At 41.3% G+C, this 13,087-nt stretch overlaps 1 protein-coding gene across 5 annotated transcripts in view; it reads left to right on the forward strand.

Moving 5' to 3' along the window:
- SOX5 (SRY-box transcription factor 5) overlaps nucleotides 1–13,087 on the forward strand; it is a 493,077-nt gene that overhangs the window by 330,115 nt on the left and 149,875 nt on the right. The window lies entirely within an intron of this gene.

The following is a 13,087-nucleotide window of genomic DNA, read 5'->3' on the forward strand; positions in this document are numbered from 1 at the left end:
TTCCCCTAGCTTCTCCCTAAGAGGCTGTAATTCAAAAGCATGTATTCATTACATATGTAGAATAACTTTAAAACAGAATATAGTGCTTCGGCCCCAAATAGGCAGAGACATTATTATTATTATTATTATAACAGAGGGCCAAATCCTGGGTTCTTTATTCCCACTGAGCACGTTTTCTCCATGTGCATAAAGCAACAGGTCGTAAAGAGGTAGGGGAGCCACTGGGCTTATCTGAGAGTTCTGGTTTTTGAAAGGATATTGTTTTAAAATAACATCATCGTCTGCCATGAACTGATGAATCTTTAAGATGTTTGAGGCCCAAAGTACACAGGCGGCTTTCATATCCACTTTTGGGTGTGTATTTCAGCAGTTCTTGCATGTTGTCTGGAGCCTCTTTAACTCTTGATGTGCTGGAGCCTTTAGAAGGACTCCCAGCGATTCTCCTCGGCCTTTGGACTCGGTAAAGCTGCCGTGAAAAGTGCTGCGCACTGAGAGGAGGGTCTGTTCCCAGTCCTTATGATCTTGTTCTGTTGGAGGGCAATCTTTTTTCTCCCTTCCTCTCTTTCCCTTTCACAAAGCTAAACTTGAAAGCAGCAGCAGCAGCTATATGCTAGCACGAAAGAAACTCAACAGTCCTTTCAGTCTTGCCCGGGGGGAGGATGGGGAGCAACAGCACAGCCTCAAAGAAGAGTTTTCTTTGCTTTAATTTTTGTTTTTTAGCTTCGTATTTTGAACACAAGTCGAGTTATTGTTCTGCAGCTCTGTTCAAAAGCCTCACATCTGAGGCTTTTTAGTGCAACTGTGGTTCTATGGTTGGGGGCATGGTTATTAGGTGTTTGGATCAGGTTTGGCAGTAAGCTGTGAAAACAGGCACTGGTTTATTTTTCCTTCTGACTGCCGTGACAGTTGCAATTATTGTCCATTGTTCCTAGGTGGCTAGAAAGGAGGGAGGATACAATAGAGCATTGCCCTCTGGGGGTAAATGAATTTGACTTACAGGTTCTTGGGGGGTCAGGCAGGCTGATTATTTAGTGCCCAGGAATGCGGTTTTCATGGCACCGCCAGCCATGAGCAGCCAACAAACAATGGCTCAGCTGTATTGCAGCTGTATTTAGTGAGGCAACATGAAAGGTGTGCAAGTTGAGCTGTTTTATACTCACGTATGCGTGTACAAACACACATATATTATGCTAGGAAACGTTTTTGTCCTTCTATAGGAACGTAGAGTTATTAAGTTTTCCAGTTGTGATTTTTTAATTAACTTTGCTCTATATTTGGCTTGGCAGCTGCACTTTTTTTTTTTCCCCCTCGTTTCTCTATTAGTGATATTTGGAAACCCCGCACAAGTAGTGTCTTATTATTAATACATCCTGGAATGTGGACAGCACTAGAAGCTGTACTGCCCAACTGTCTTATGCACTGAATAGTTTTTTCCACTTAACTGTTCAAAATTTCATTGTGTTTTTCATTACATCTGGGGGAGTTTTAGTACGTCATGTGCTCAAGTCTCAGCACTAGGCTACATATTGTTAATGCCCAGGTCTGTGTTATTACCATTGAGTTTTATTCTCTGGGAGAGATTGAAAGAAAGAGAAATGAAGCAGAAGGCTTTATTTTCTATTACTGTTATTTCTTTTAAGTTCGAGAGCAGTAATATTTTATCAAAGATAGGGGGGAGTTGGTGGATGCCTGGAAGTCACCAGACTCCCACGTTTTGTGTTCAGTTGTTCCTCTTCCTGGCTGTGTTGCTTTTGGCAGCTACTTTAACACCCCCCCCCCGCCCCTTTCTTCATCTGCCTGCCTGTAAAATGGGAGAACCATCACCCAGTGTCTGCAGAGGTCTAGCTGCAAACTTCAAGATGACAGTTAAAAGGATCTGTATATGTCCAGTTACTAATGGAAAAGGAAATGTAATATTTCATTCCAGGGCTTGACTGAAAGGGAATACTCTTACACTTTAAATGGGGCAAAATCTAAAACCGTTCTTACCTGTAGAAATTTTAACTCAAATGCCTCTGGTTGTTTAGAGAGGTAGTCTGGGGCTAAATAAACAAGACAAATTTGGCACTGGAGATTTCTTAAGAAATTTTGTTTTGAAATCCCTGGAATTTTTACTCTGGCTGTTCAAAACAAGTCAGTCTATAGTGAAACCCGCAAAACATGCCGTTAAATTGAAATATTTTAAAATAAAGCTGTAAAACTGTATATTGGATTGGTTAAAGCCTGTTCAAACTTAGTTACATCCATCATATTCAGGAACAGGGCTCAAAAGGCCTCTGGATTATTCATGGATAATGCAGTTTATTGGATTCAGTGGAGCAGAGAGAACTTCAGGTCTCAAACCGATCATCTGCAGGAAGGAAAAATTATACCCCCTTTCTGCTTCCAGCGTAGCCACCTGATACTCTGCATGGCAGGGTGAAAGTGGTTGCTTTCCTCCAAAGCAACGTTACCAACTGCAGCAGAGGCAACTTGTAGGGTTAACCGTTGATAGGAAAAGGTGTAAGAAGTCTATTTCCATGCTCTTCAGTGTCAGTGGCCATCCCCATACTTGGAAAACAAATGCGAGACTTCTGTTTGATTGGTGTAGGGCCCCCTCTGAGCAGACTTCAGGGAGCATCTCTCTTACGAGGAAAGGCTCAAGGACATCGGTCTTTTTAGTCTGGAGAAGAGACAACTGAGGGGGGATCTGATCAATGCTTATAAATACTTAAAGGGTGGGCATCAGGAGGATGGGGCCAGTCTTTTTTCAGTGGTGCCCAGTGACAGGACAAGAGGGAATGGGCACAAACTTGAATGTAAGAAGTTCCACCTAAACATGAGGAGGAACTTCTTTCCTGTGAGGGTGGCAGAGCCCTGGAAGAGGCTGCCCAGGGAGGTGGTGGAGTCTCCTTCTCTGGAGACATTCAAAACCCACCTGGACACGTTCCTGTGCAACCTGATCTGGGTGGACCTGCTGTGGCAGGAGGTTGGACTAGATGATCTCCAGATGTCCCTTCCAACCCCATGTGATTCTGTGAATCTGTGGAAGGTGCTGGCCTCCCAGGTGCTGGCCCCCCAGCACCCCAGCATGAGGTGCACAGTCTTGCTGTTGCTGATGTGAGTGAGGCAGCTTTAACCATGATGAGAACTCTTTTCGAAAAACTTCCTGGGCATACACAAAGCCTCTCTGCTAATCTTGTCCATCTCTCACTTATCAAGAGTTGTCAAGAAATAATAATACATATTTTATACGTTCCTCACTTAGGTAGTTTTGAATAGGTGTGTGGAACAAAAGGCTAAACTGACTTCTGTTTCTAATCTTTCTGTTGAAGTGAAGGCATTGTTAACAGTGATTGCGCTGAATCTCTCAAGAAAGACGGGGCAAGCCTGAACCTGATATTTTTTTTGTTGTTTGAAAATCCTTCTCTATTGTTCAGGTTAGTTCCCAAACAACTCGGGTGAAGTGTTTTCTGCTCTCACTCAGAAAGGGATCATCATTAGGGTAAATTCAGCTCTTTGTTGTAGCCACTTAAATCTAGGTGGCTCCAAAGACTGTACGGGAGTAACCACAGATTCAGGAGTGTAATTGAAAGCAAGATTAGCCTATCAATCCTAATCTTTAATGCACCATAACACAGACACTTGTTTTGTACGAGAAACTGGATTCCAAGTTACGTGAAGTATGAGTGCAGGTATTCCATCAGGCCGTGTTTGATGTGCGATAGAGCTGTGTTTGCTGAAGACTAATCTTGCTTCTACGTTCAGAAGATGGGGCATGACAGAGTATGCAGTGAATGGTCTTACGACTGCCAATAATGGATAAAGAGAAATAATCCATTCAGTGATACTATAGCTCATCAGAGCCCATGAATTAAAGACATATGTTATGTAGATTCAATGTATGGATTAAAACGGATAATCTGGTAGGTGACACACAGAATCTTGAGATAAGTGGGCTATGCAGATTCGGTATATGGATTGTGACGGATAATTCCATTTAAGTAATGCTGGACAAGTTGAAGACAAGTAAGCTTCGGGTAGTGCTCAGGTTATGTGCAGTAATCCAGTGAGCGACACTTTGGATCGCGTAATCTGTAAACTGAAGACAAGGAAGCCGGGGATTCTGCATTTAGATGTGGACAGGAGGAAGGAGGGGGAAGGGGTGAGAGATTATTCATGGGGAATACACTGGGTTTAAACCTTTGACTAATAAAGCACAGATCCCCAGGAGATGTGTGCAAGCTGCACACTTTCTTAGGAGCAGTGTGAATTTTGCATTTGCAAATTAATGGTTGAAAAATGTTTGCAAACTTGTGTCACATGTGGACGTTTGGCATTATTTTTTGTGGATAGTATGGTATTTGGAGTGGGGAGAGAAGGAGGGTGAGAGAGTCATAAGTGAAGGAGGTAAGATACATCTGGTTGTCGGCTTTCAACTGTGATAAATTCAATATTATTGCAACCTATTTAGTACCTTTGCTGTTTTTATTTTTTTTGGGGGGGTGTTTAATAGTAGCAGATTTCTGAGAGTGAACTTTAGTCCTTTGTTAATATTTCAAAAGTGCTGGGAAGCAGGGGGGAAGGGGAGACCTGCCCAGTGGCACACAGGGGAACCTAAGTTTTGAGAGGAAATTTGGCAGCTGCCGAAATCGTGGAGGTTGATCACAATGCAATATGATACTCTCAGGCTGCCGAAGACGAGACAGTGCCAGTTGAGCCACACCAACGCAGAACTTTCTTTCAGGCCAAATAAAAGCCTGAAATGGAGATTGTGACTGGATGGAGCTGCTCCTATTTGACCCTAGAGCGGGAGGTTAGTTGAGGGTAGTATCTGTGGAGGGGGGGTTGGAGGAATCTTTTTGGAAGCATCTAAAATGCAAAAAATGTGAATTCGGGCTGTTCCAGATTTATATTTTTTTTAATGTAAAGGTACTTAATTTGATCAGGAAAAATCAGGTTCTATTTAAATCATGTACAACTTTTATTTTTAAGAAGTGATTATTAATAGAGAGAGTAAAATTGAACTAATTAAAGTAGCAAATGCCAATGGCTTTATTTTGTTTGAACATATGGAAGCCAAACCACTATATTTAAAAAAATCATCCGGAGGATTGGATGGCAAAAGGGACCCAAACCAGTTCTTCTTTGTACTACAATTACCTGAAAGATGTGCTGATAGAGATGAATGTTGCTGAGCTACAATTACCAGTTTGTCAAAACAAAGCAAATATACATACACATACATACTTTTTACTGGTTTTCCTGCTGCTGCATAAAATTCCACTAGCAAATGCTATTTCTCTAGCCTAGTTCTAGCTTGTCTAGACAGTAGAACAATGAATAACCTCCGAGAAATAAGTCTCAATACAAATGTTGTCTATTCCTTTTGTAACCTTGACAATAAGTTACTAACCTGGTTGAATACCAAGCTTTGTTTGCAGTGTACGGTACCAAAACTTTTTTTCTGACAGCAAATAAAGAATACTCCCTGACAACTTCTTTCCAGCATTGCGAAATACAAAATGTGTCGGTCTGTTATAGAGCAGACGGCTAAGTTTTTGTCCCCGCAGAATATTAATTCTTCAGGGTAGTAATGGCAAAAGATGGTAATTGTTCATCATTTGTTTTTATTCATTCTGCAAAGTCTTCCACTGAAACCTAAAAGATTAAGACTGTCCGTATGCAGAAATAAATCGCTTCCTTCTAGCCTGCTGTTCTAAAAAGGACTTTTATTTGTCAAACAGAGAAGATTCATTACATAAATCTGTAGCTACAGACAAATCAGTTTGAATTCTGGGCTTTTTCTTTCCATGTTTCTTTTTCTGGTGGCTGTGGCTTGCTGAGTAAAAAGCAGTCGGAAAGTTTTCTTTTATTATGCTGACTTCCCATATCAACCAGATGAAGTAATTTAATTTAGCAAGGTAGGTAGTTTTAAGTGACAGCAGTCATTGTGTAGTAAAGTTGGCTTAAATGCTTAACGAAAAATGCCAGTTTTTAGATGTTTATGTCCTGGCAGCTCCAAGATTTACTGGCCTGAGAAGCTCTGTGCAAGTCCATAATAAAACGCTCTCTGCAGTATTGATTAGGGGAGCATCACGGGAGCTTGCACACGTGCACAGGCACATACCCACATCCACCCACAAACACATCCCAGCAAGTACATAACTTAAAGTATATACTCATTGCTTGGGCATAAACACTTGACATTTCTGTTCAAAGACAGAGGAGAGAAGAGTTTAAATTCGGAACTTACCTCAGCCAGTTAGATCTGTTTATCAGACTGCGTTTCCTGAAGGCACGTAACATCAGCTCCCCATTGCCTCACATATACAACCCCGGGTGACGTCGGCAGCGGAGCCGTCTGTGCAGCGAGGGGAGAATGCTCCTCTTTGCAATTATTATCAGGTTTTAAATAGATTTTTTTTTTAGGGTGAGCATGACAAAGATTAGTTTGCTTATAAGTAGAAGAAGCTGAGGAGGCCTCTCTGTTTTACTTTCCAGATTTCCTTACTGAGCGGAGTAACGCTGGGTTTGGATTTCTAATGTGGCAGAGCAAAGTTAAAACTGGAGTCGGGGAGTGGGGAAGGAAAAATAGTTGACAATGAGAATGGAACTCTCAAGACTGGATACTGGAATAAAACCCTCAAGAAAAGATACTTATTTTATGGACTGCTGATTCTTTATTTATTCTTTGGCTATAATAATATCATTGCTAGTAGGAGTTTAATTCTTCTGAGGACAGCTTAGTTAATAGGGTATTCAGTTTGAAAAAACCTCTTTCTTGGCTCTTTATCAGTTTTATATCGAAACTGTTATGTCCCTAGCTTAAAAATGGCACTGAAAAAACACATCGCAGGAAATGCTTGGAGATGACTCAGGTTTGAGCTGGTGTATGGGTTGTAGTTAGAATCATAGAATCATAGAATCATCCAGGTTGGAAGAGACCCTTGGGATCATCGAGTCCAACCATCTACCCTACACTACAAAGTTCTCCCCTACACCATATCCCCCAACACCACATCTAAACGACTCTTAAACACATCCAGGGATGGTGACTCAACCACCTCCCTGGGCAGCCTATTCCAATGCCCGACCACTCTTACTGTGAAAAATTCTTTCCTAATGTTCAGTCTAAACCTACCCTGCTGGAGCTTGAAGCCATTCCCTCTTGTTCTATCGCTATTTGCTTGTGAGAAGAGACCAGCACCAACCTCTCTACAGTGTCCTTTCAAGTAGTTGTAGAGAGTGATGAGGTCTCCCCTCAGCCTCCTCTTCCTCATACTAAACAGTCCCAGCAACACATAAATGAGTTATGTCCTCATTGCACTGTTGTCACACTGTTGTTACACAGAAGCCGTGTTGTGGCGTGGTTCTGTCGCTACGCCGGGTGGATGGCGTCAATAATCGTTTCATTCATAGAGTCCCTTTAGCTAGAACCCTACGTGGTATCAAACCAGGTCAAGCAAAGTTTTAATTATTTATATAACATGTATCCCTGTTAAAATCAGTGGGGAAATTCTTGGCTTCACTGATAAAGTTGTGCTGGTGACTTGAGCGAGGCCAGCAGTCAAAGGGCTTACAGCGCCTGAATGACTTCAGGCAACTTTCTAAAAACTTCACGCCTCAGTTTCCTCATACATTTGCATACCACTGTATTGCATACCACTGCCTTTCTACCTGCTCACAGTCTTTAAGAAGATCAATTAGCTAATGCTTTGAAATTAAAAAATGCTCTATATGGCATGCTCTAATTTTACACATCTTAACATTATTTGAATACAGAGTACTTCAAAATATTCTTATTTCCATTTAATTTTTCCCCTACAAAGCTTTGTAGATACAGGAGGATTTTTTTTTCGTTTGTAACCATAGATAATGATGTGAACGTAATACAATATTATTGTGTCTTCCAGGCTTTGTACTCGCACATTGTTTTCTTTGATTTTTTCTTTGAAAGGCAGATGCTGACAGTTCAAAAGCTATTTACGTAATTACTTTGATAGTAAACTGACTCCGGGGATAAATTTCACTGTCTGTATGGGTGTGCGCGAGCGTGCGCGTGAGCACCCCTGATTGATAACATTCCTAGCAGTTTAATTGAGACACGTCGGAGGGGTGGAGGAGAGCCTTCCTGTGTCTCTCGCCCCTTGCAGAGTACGCTGGATGCTGCGCAGCTGCGAGCAGATCCATAGGCTGGCTGCAAGCAAACCTGCTCAACGCCTGAGCATTCACAGCAAAAGCTTCAAATGCCTGTTAAAGAAAATATTGGCTTTCCTAATTTCTCATTTACATTTTCATTCTGTCTAATAAATTATAATAAAGTATTTACTGTTTTGATCGCAAAAGCAGTTTCTCTGCCTTTTTTTTTTGCTTCAGTTCTGTTTTGGGTGGATATGCCAAGGTTTCTCCTGTTCGTTTTCTCACTTTAAGTGTGTCATTTGGTCATATTGGTGTCTTCATTCTAATGTTTATTAAATGTTACTGTCACTGCCAGTCTGAGACTGTGAATCAGAACTAAGAATGTGTAATAGTTTATTTCACATTTGAGTAAATTTCTTTTACTACTTAAACACTAATATGGATAGTGTTGATCTGAGATGAAGTTTAGGTTTGGCGATACAGAATGCCACTAATTTGAGTCTTCCTTTATTACCATCTGCTGTGAGTGTTGCATCCACAACATGTTTTTTTTTTTTTTTTTTCTTTCCAAATCTCTTTTTGTGGTGATAGAGAATAAGCTGACGCATCTGGAAAGCATCTTTTCTTGGGCCATTCACTGTAGCAACCCATAGTGTATACCTGGATGCTGTCTTGCCTGAGTTGTTTTGATAAATAGTGAAAAATCCACATTTTGCCATTGTGGTGATAGAGTGCAGAGAGAACAGTACGAGCACCTACAGCAATCTCCTGAAGGGCAGGTGGTCTGGTGGTTAAAAGCTTTGTTAAACATAAAATGTGCAATATCTATTTGTTGTGGATCTGACGGTAATTAAGAGTAATTTTTGAGGTAGTCATTGATGTAAGCCACTCTCCTTTTACTCCTCACTCAATACCTGTGTGAAGTGGGTCAAGTTTGCTGTCAAGTTGTACACTGCAATAATGGGCACTTGTTTTTCCTCCCGCCTGCGCCGCATGGCTAAGGTGAAAGCACTGTATGGATACTGTGTGTAGAGCACAGCCCAGCTCCAGAACTGTTCCCAAATCTGTACTACTTGGAGCAGCTCTAAGTGAGTTTAATAACAAAGTGGCTGAAGGTAGCTGCTGAGGCTGGTGGCTCATCCTCACTGAGGTTTGCACTGCCTCCCAAGTTCCAGCAGTGTTAGCAGCCACAGGGATACTTCATTAATTCCCAAGCAGCATGATTTAAGCAACTGTCTTTATGCGGTTGGTGCTGGAGTTACTTAAAAAACTGACATGTTTTGCCCTCTAAGCTACAGAATTCTTAAAATGGAAATTCCGTAGCTGCCAAGAACCCTTCACATGATGATAAAGGTTTAGATCTCACGTGGGTTAGCAGAGTGAAAACAGTGGTGATAGGACAGAAGGCCACCATCCTTGCCTAGCCACAGTCTACAGCAGCATCTAGAAAGGGACACAAGAGTGGCAGCTGGTCCTCTGACTCGGCAGTGCATTTTAGTACACCGGAAAAAGTTTCTATCACTGAATGTACTTCTGTAGTGACCAGGCTGTTGCCGTCAGCTCACCATTACATAAATAATGTCAACTATCATCTAGCCTTCATCTGTTATACCAGCTAAGTAATTTATGAATGGCAACTGTGAAACGGTGGTTTTGTTGGTCATTTGCACGAAAGAAAATATCGAAAAAGGTGTGCTAGGTAATCAGGGTAACTAAAATCCCAAACTTAAACTAAATGCAAACACTTTACATTATAATCAAGACACTCTGATTCAAGTACTTTTCTTCTTTTTAATTTTCGCACTTTTATAAGCCACTGGTGTTCTGCGAGAAACCTCAAAACTGTCTGTGATTCATCTTCAGTGGGGCTTATATGGATATGTGGGTAAGGCAAAGGGAAATCTACCCCAATACTTACTGTCTCCTAGTAGACCCACACATCTGATCTCTCTTGCAGGTTTTGTGCAGGTCACTTGAGAGTATGGCTATCCCAGTACTTACTTTGCAAGGAACGATACCTTAAAGAATTGTGATTATAATTAAGTTTTATTGAAGTTATTGGAAGGATGGGCTAATCACATGAAAATAAAGTGCCTACTAAGACATGTTTTTGAGAAAGTACTCTCCAACAAAAGATATTTTTTTTTTTAAAAGTTGACAATGATCAATAAATGCTTTTCAATATATTAGCAAACTGAAATTGCTGAAAAAATACAATGTAAGAAGGCTGTCTTTTGTCAGACTACTTCCACTCCAGTTTATAAGCCAAAGGAATTATGTATTGTGCTTACTAAGCTAGTACATAAAGCTCCCCCTTTGGGCATCTCAAAGTTTCTTTAAAAACTAAGTAATAGTGGAGAGATAGAGTTTGGTGGATTTGTCCCCAGCTGCACAGCCGCGGTGTGCCTGCGACTCCGTCCGTCGTCTGCACCGACACTTCATTGCCCTGACCACTTGCTTTTAGCTCACCCAAACTTTTCTCTCGGTCCTGCAATTCAAATAAAGCTGTTGTTTTCCCGAGGAAGAAGTTTTTTTGCTCCTCTCTGGGTAAATCAGGTTAATGGGGAAACCTCATCAGGAGGATGGCCCCGCAGCTGGTGGTGCAGTTGTTTGGTGTGGGGACCGGGGCGGTGGCACGGGGGACGTCCTGCTCGCCCTCGGGAAGCGCAGCCTGAGCTTTGCAGCACAGGGCTGGGTGTCAGCATTCCTTTTTCTGCTGCACTCGGTAACTAACTCTGTGACCCCTCTGTCTGGCAGTTTACACATATGGAAACATTTTTCCACCTTTCAAAGGTGCGGCGGGGATTAATTTAACTTTACAAAGTGCTTTTTGATTCCCTACTGAAAGCTACTGTAGGAGCTCGAGATACACTGATGAACCAGTACTGGCTGAAGATCTTTGATGTGTGTCAGTGTATTTGTCAAAAACAGTGATTTCTTTTTGCTTCCCCTAACCTGAGGGCTAAGCCAATCCTGTGTATTCCTTTTCTCTCTAGGTCTTTCCCCCTCTCTCTCTTGCACACACCCACCCCTCAGTAAAGGTTCGGAATATAGCATCTGCTGAATAAATGAATAAAATCCTCAGTTTTCAGATGTCTCAGTGTGCCCAGCGCGTTATACTGCCAGTATCAAGATACTGATAGTCTTCATTTGATGGGCATTACAGTAAACCAACATGCTAGCCACAGACAGGACAAAGAAGCAGCTGCCTTCTAGAGTAGTTCTTCTGTGCCACTTGGAAACACTGCACCCTTTTTCCCAGGGAAAAACAAATGAAGGATGGAAGAGAGGCAATAGACATTTCTGATTAGTTGTATGGCCAGGTGGCAAATGCATTACTTGCAGCAGTTCTCTGTCGCCAATGTTTGACATAAAAAAAAAGTTAAAAGTGTTTTCTTCAGCGGTGTTAGTATTTTATCACTGGCTTCCATTCTTTCTCACAGCTTTTGACAGAACAGGTTTAAAGTCCTATGGTTTCTGTTTCTGTGTGTTTCTCAAGTTTCCAGCTTGTACCACAGTTTTTTTGGAGCCTATCTGAAAATATTCTGCTGTAGCTCTTTGTTATATGATGAGAATATTTTCATACAAATCTCTAGCAACTTAATAAAAAGTTAAGCAACTTAACATTTCCTTTACATGAAAACGTTGATTCTTTCTGTTTTCCCGCTTGCATGTGGCTGTCTACAAATGCATTTAAGGGCTTGGACTTGGCTGACATAGCAAAAGGGATGCTGCTTGGGAGCACAAGGTTGAAATTAAGTGAACGTAAATTAAACTATCAAGCAAAGAGCCCTAACAGTGACACCTCTAAGGCTGTGGTACAGTCTTCCAAAGAAAGCAGTAGATGATTCACCGTTTCAGACATTTCAATCCAATCTAGAAAGCTGTAGTAAATATATTGTAGGGAACATTCCTGCACTGGCAGGGGGGTAGACTAAATGAGCTATTACCAGTAGCTCTTTTCCATGTCTGACTGATAGTTGGCTAGGAACACGTTTAGCATAGTCGCCAATTTTTCTTCTTTTTTTTTTTTTTTTTTTTTTTTTCACTTGGAGAGCGCCAGTGACATTGGCAGAAGAATGCTTCCTGTGTTTGAGAAAGGTTTGTGTGGCAGGGTTGTCCCAAAAGCAGGCTATTTTCAGAGGAGGCACAGACACTGATAGCCTTAATCCTTTCCTAAAGCTTTTTTCAGGAAGGTTTTCATCTGGCTCATGTGAGAGGGTGTGGTGGTATTGAAGATATCTGTGGATTAGCTGCTACACATATTTTCTGGTTTTTAAAATTCAAAGTCACATGATACTGGATATACTAATAGTGCCATTCTTTGTTTTAGTGTATGATTCATAGCTTTTGATTTTTTCCTGGAATTTTTTCTTCCCTTCCCTTATAACCACTGTCCTTCTGGGTAGAAGGAGAATTTTTACAGAATGATTATGAGAGCGAGGTAGTCAGTTCCTCTCTCTGTGTCTGCTGAACTCTCCTATAAAAAAACATCTAACGATGGTAGAAGTGAGAGAGATGGTGAATTGCGTTTAACTCAGTTTTTCTGATATGTTTATGCAAGACTTCTTCCTTTAAAAATACTCATTGGTGGCAGCAACAGTGATAGTGGTTATTGACAATTTAAATACTATATAATTTCATCCTAATCAGGGCAGCTGTAGATGCTATAACAGCTGTTGTGTGCTATGCTGGTACCAGCGAGAAGGCTGGGCGTGGGGAGCCGGAGGTATCCAGCACCCAGGAGACTTCTCTGCTTCCCCGTGATTGTAGAGGGATGTTAATACACACCTTACGGTTCCTGTAACCATCAAAGCATTGATGTGTCTTTGTCATAAGCTTCTGAGAAAAAGGTAACTGTCTTTCGAAACTGGTCTTGATTTTGATCCCCACAAAACGTAAACAATGTTTAAAACGAAACTCTTTCAAAACAGGCAGTATTTTTTCCCCTATTAATCTGACAAAA

This window comes from Numenius arquata, chromosome 2 (genome assembly GCF_964106895.1).
Source record: "Numenius arquata chromosome 2, bNumArq3.hap1.1, whole genome shotgun sequence".
In the NCBI taxonomy this organism is placed as follows: domain Eukaryota; kingdom Metazoa; phylum Chordata; class Aves; order Charadriiformes; family Scolopacidae; genus Numenius; species Numenius arquata.